The sequence below is a fragment of the Aptenodytes patagonicus genome, chromosome 25 (assembly GCF_965638725.1).
Source record: "Aptenodytes patagonicus chromosome 25, bAptPat1.pri.cur, whole genome shotgun sequence".
NCBI classification, from domain to species: Eukaryota; Metazoa; Chordata; class Aves; order Sphenisciformes; family Spheniscidae; genus Aptenodytes; species Aptenodytes patagonicus.
The window spans coordinates 6,387,587-6,393,667 of record NC_134973.1 but is presented as its reverse complement, the minus strand read 5'-3'; positions in this window follow the sequence as shown (position 1 = coordinate 6,393,667).

The window sequence follows — 6,081 nt, the reverse complement described above, 5'->3', positions numbered from 1 at the left end:
TTGCTTTGTTTCAGCAGTCGCTGGAAAACTAATTTATTCAGCTATATGTTAAACCATGTACCTTTCTTTCAAAGGTGAAGTATCAAAATGCTTTACAGGTGTCCCTTGGCACTTTCAGTAGCACACAGCTCCCAGAAATACACTGAAATATTGTGTTACTTCAGACATGTCAAAATTAACTAGCATACGCGCTAGCATGAGAAAATGCTAGTAGATTGCAGTTGTCAAAGTTTGAACACCCTGCCACTGCAAAATTGACTTAGGATCCTGTAGGACAAGTGGTGAAGAATTTTTTTTCATCTTGTCTCATGTTGGTGGGTACCGTGCAACATAATACTCTTCGCTCTCTGAAAAAGGCTACGTACTGAGTTACCAGCACAGCTTCTATAAGAGAAAATGCACAGGTACTTGTGAAAGTAATGACTTTGAAGTGCAAGTCAGAATCATTTTTGTTTAGCTAGGGCTAGATCAGGGTAGTCCAAAGCTCCACCAATTTCAGGCCAGTAATTTTACCTAGCGATCCATAATTTCCTTGAAGTAGATTAGAAACAGCCATTGGCTGTGCTTTGGCATCATTTTAAGTATGTGTTGAGAACTAACATGATCAAGATTAGTGCAAATGATCTGTCACTTTGTCATATCCAAATTATAATTTGTCTTTGTGCAGTCATCTCTGGAGCAACACGGCCTTAGCATTACCCACCAAAGACAGCTTTTGTGATGCCAAGAGGAAAAAATCCTGTTACTTTCATTAGTAGGTCACTGGTTTTTTTCCATCTTCAGAGATGTTTTTTTCTCAGTTGCCTGAAGATTTTTTTTCATTCATTTCCTACAGTTGCATTGTTATGGGAAGTGAAGTTCTTCAGGTCTTTTTCATCAGGGTTGGGACTTCCCACACTGGAGGAGGATCCCTGTGGACAAACCATCTAAATTCTAAAAAGCTGCTTTGATTGCAGTGGGGAGTTGCCCGAGGCTGTCTGGATTACACTAACATCAACCTCACTGTAAAAGAGGTTTTGTTTTAATGGTGAAGCTAAGGCCCAGAAAGACTTGAGCCATTTGTTCAAGAACACAAACTACGAATGCAAACAGAAAGAATAGATTTTCAGACTGCTACACTTAGTAGCAACTAACTGTAATAATTCTGTGGGTCTGGCTAGGATCCAGTGCTTCCTTGCTTTTAATCCTTTAGATGTTCACCTCTGATACAGAGAAAGAAAAGAAAAAGAGCGGTGATACCCCCACACCTGCTCTGCTTTGTCTTTCCCAATTCAGATCATCGACCATTAAGCAGGAGGACAAGTGAATCACTCCCACTAGATATACCCTATGGCTGTCCCTATTACTGTATCTGGACCTTCTCTGCAGGAATTGCATGGAAACGTGAAGCTCCAGCACAACTGACCTGTCCATTTGTAGCTTTAAGGAGAGCATCTTTCCTTGTCCTCAGCAGGTATGTAGCATCCCAAAAGGGGTATGAGATTTCCCCTCCAGCCAGGGCAGGCTCTGTTGACAGCACCACACAGTCATTTATAAGCATGAGGAACATTGCCATCTCCTGGTCTGCTATTTAAGGAGTTTGGAGAAGTTGAAAAAGTGATGCCTGTGACCCAGGCCATCGCATCAACCTATGTAGATTGATGCCAAAAGGATAGTATTTTATCACCTGGGGAGACAATTATTCTAATAAAAGAACCTTTCTGACCACCGGGGGGGGGGGAAACAACAAACAACCAATCAAACTGGAGCCTCTTACTATCTCATTATGATGTTTACTGCATTTGAAAATCATATTTACTTTAGGATGAAGGCTTTTTTCCCACCACGTTTTTAACTGACCTGCATTTCCCTCTAATTCCGCTAGATGGCCGCACTGACTACATGCATGTTTCTGACATGGTAGCAGCCGATCGCGCAAACCTTGACACCCAGTCAGTAGCTGGGATATCTGTCCAGTCTTTATTAAATCCAGTGCATGGAAATGATTGGACAAATTCTGGCTTTGGGGCTGTGGGTTGTTTGGTTTGGTTTGGTTTTCACCTGGTGCAAAGATTTCTATGGGCTATAAAAAAAAAAAATCCACACAGCACAAGTGGAGACAAAGCTAAACAGCTGCCTTCTAGTCCCCAATTCCAAATAAACTCAGGATAGAGACAATGTGACCCAACTTTAGCAGAACTTCAGAATGTCCGCTACTGGTGTAAGCAGGTTGCATCTTTGTGGTTAATTACTGCTCTAATCAACTGCTGTAACATGTAAAGCACACAGTAAAACATATATATACTGATTAACTCAGGTTTGCATAGGACAGAAATTGGGTTTGCATAGGGTATTTTTTTTCAAACAGCAAATGTGAGTTCCCTGGTTTTAAGAGATCCTCAATCATTGAACTTTTGCAGGCTAGAGTCCTCAAGGTAGTTCTAATGAATGTTACCAAAATCATTCAGGTGGTTTTTTTTTTTTAAAAAAGTCTGTTATATGAATCAAAAACAAACAAACAAGCAATTTTAATACTGCTTATGTCTGCCTTACTCATTAACCTTACTGACTCTGCAAACCTGTTGGGAGTCTCAGCAATGGAAGGACAACTTCCAAACCAATCCCACCCTTTCTGGTCCTTAAAATGAAACCACGTGAAGCATGCAAGCTCTGTGATGAGGAAAGCAAAGTAATTGCATTCAAAGGAGGTGGAATAATCCTACTAACTAAGAAGCAAAAGCCAGGTGTGTTTTAGCATTCAAGGCACTATGGCTAATGATAATCTCCCAGCAATTTCAAGCTCACGCATGAAACCTGTATCTGGCCTGCAGATGGAGAATGTTTGATGCTAACAAGCATGCAAGCAAGATCCTGAGCATGTGCCTGTTTCCAATTTAACAGTGCCCTCCAAGGAAAGATTTAGTTACCACAGTGCAGCAGAGTGAGCTGCCTGCCCTACCACGTTTGTCCCTCGGTATTTTGGTTTAGTGTTATTCAGTGTCGTTGTTGTGGTCTCTCAAGTTCATAGTTCAGGTAAGAAAGTTTTTGCTTACGTTGGTCTGATCTCTGAAAGCTATAGCAATGTGAAGTGTAGCTCTTGTATGTCAGCTGCTGCTTGTTTTGCAAAGGAAGACAGACTCCACTGGGGCTAGCTAATTGAGTCACCTAACAGCTCTGTCCAAACAGGGAAAAACATCTCCAAAAGTTGTGCGAGGTTCAAATTTGACCTGGTATTGTGTAACTCTGAATGAGTGGTCTGTGCTGTTAACACAGAGGAACTTTCAGAGCATCTAGCTCTTAAAAGGCCAGCCTAGTGTGTCTACGCTAGAAGCCTAGCCTCTATCAGTGGAGGGAAACAGCTCCTAACTGTTTTGGAGCCTTTTGCTGACTTTGCAAGTCTGTGCAACTAATCTGATGCCATAGTTAAATGGCATAAATCCTCCATAATTCACGTTTACTTCATAAACACGCTAAAGATGCGGGTGGTGCAGGGTGTCATCTGTGCTGGAATGACAATGCTGCAGGAAGTGTGAGAATGAGAAAGTACACCTCGTGCCAACTCTCTTGCCTTGAGAAGGCAACTGAAGCATTTGTGCAAGCTGAACTAGGATGCTTACTAAGTGCTGACGTACAAGAGAACTGTATTCACTTGTACATACATTCCTCTTCTTTTTAGTAAATAACTTGAATTACTTAAGATCATTCATAAAATACCATTAGGAAAGCATATCACAATGAAGAAGCTTTAGAAAGCAATCATCAAAGGGCAAAAAAGTGGTACAGAAGATCATGAAAAGCATGGAGAACTAAAGTTCCAAGCATACCAGAGGTGCAGCCTTCTACCTGTTTGTACACAGTGTGTGTACATAAACCAAGACCATGCTTTGTTCAAAGTGATTACATTTTGTTTGTAGCAAAAGCTAGAGAGATTAAAACTCTCTCGATGACAGTGTCAGAATTTTCTTAGTGGGGTTTTAGCCTGGTGGGATGGGGGAGTAGACACAGAACCATTCACTGGAGTCCTGAACCTCACTCTACCACTCCCCTTATCTTCCGGGACCTTCAAGCTGAGGGTAAGTGTTTTCAGAAAAGACTTGAAGATAAGTATGGAGGCTATCCTGGAGACAGGAGGTGATTCTTTTATTACTTCTGGTGATTTGCAAGGTAAAAATTAAACACTACTCTGGAAAATTAGGTCCTCCATTTTACCAAAGAGCAATGAAGGGGTAGTCAATGGTAGACTGACTCTTACTCTCATGGGAGAGAATGGAGGTCTGTTCCAGTAAACCCACCTTCCCAGTGCATCCCTAGCTGAGCTATTTGTTATGTGAGATGTGCTGCTTTTCAAAGTCGGTTGCCTAAGCCACAGCAAGCTTGTTACACAGGGTCTGTAGAATGGCAGACAGCTCCTGCCTCACAGCTGGAGTTAATTTGATTACATACTGTAATTGCCAGCATGCCCAGGAGCCTGTCTGCTGAATAGCAGCCCTGCACAAGTATCTTAGCTCCATTACTTTCTGGTGTGTGTGTGTTGGGGGGGTAGCTGTGACAGAAACTCCTGCTGGAAAAGCTGTGCTGCTTCAAGGACAGTTCCCATTGGGAAGCCAAGGAGGAAATGGGGGTATTGACAGAGGTTATCAAGGTTCTAGAATGAGGTGAAGCATCTGGCACCTGCACAACAGAAAGAACAGAAGGAAGGGGGACTACTAGGTAAAGGGCTAAAAGTAAAACAAGACTTGCCTGTACATCTGTAGGGAAGAGCTCGCAACAAAGAGGGAAGCAAATGATTTATCATCCCTTAAGAGAGGATACTGACTAAATTCCCAAGCCAACATGTGATGTTGTGCCTGTACAGCTGTGGAAAGCCTATGGTACTGGAACTGATGGAGGCAAGATATTATTGCATTGGACTGTAAGATAACAAGGAGCTAATCCCCTTTCCTCTTTGCCCCCATGCCTTTCTCTCCCCCTGTCCCCTCACTAGTAAAGCAAGCACTATATGGAATGCAGTTTCATGTTGTGAGACCGGGAGCTGATCACAGTCCTCCAACCCCCACCCCCAACATCACTGCTGTTGTCGGTAACCTTTATATGTTACTCTTGCTATTTGCGTTGTACCCTCAGATTCTGATGTGCTTCCCAATCCTACCTAACCCAGACAAAAGCTGAGCTATATCATTCAGCAGTATATCCACCGCTAGAAAAGAAGGTGGATTTTTTTGTTTGGTTGGTTGGTTTTTCCCCTTCTTATGTCCACTGCAATTTTTCTTTTTTTTTTTTTCTTGTATGTCCATAACAAAACAGGTGAGCCCTGATCATTCTGCCACAGCTCCATAACAAATAGTTCTTTTGAAGGATTTAACAGCACCAAGGATGGTACATACCATGTGGAGTCTGCTAGAGGATTCAGTAGCAAGGACAATTCTCCAGGTTACTTTTTTCTTCCACCATGAAAGTGACATAGGTAAGTCTCTGGTTCTTTGACAGGGTGTTGAAATGATTGACTGAAAGAAAACAATACTTTGCACTGAAGGAACACCTGTTTATCTCTTCTCTTGTGATTCAAGAGTGCTGTTTATACATTGACCTCAAGCAACTAGAACTTTGAAAGCTTTAACTAGGACTCTTGGCATTGTTTATTACAATGTACGGTTTTACCTTGGGGGAACTTGGCAATAGGGAAGTGAAGTGAATGACCAAAAGATGTGCACAAAGCAGTGGCAGAGTCAGCAGTCTGGCCTTGCGTTTTATTCTCTATCAGAATTGGGAAGTAGAATCTAGAGGACCCAATTCGCCGCTGCTACTGCCCAAAGTACGAGCCTTGTGCCTTTTTCTGTCTTATGCAGCCAAATATTGCAATGTCTCTTTGTGACAAACTAAGCCTAGAGACTTTGAGATTGTCCTCTGTTCCAGAAACAGGAGGTTGTTCTCTGACTGAACCTTAAAATGATTAATCTTAGAATAATCTATTTCAGACTGGGGACCAAGGAAAGACTCCACTAGAAGCCCTGCAAACGAGGGGATCTAGGGCTGATACAATGACTTCAGCACTTCAAAAGAATGAGCATATTGTGGGACTGGGGCTCTTTTGTTTTTGTTTGG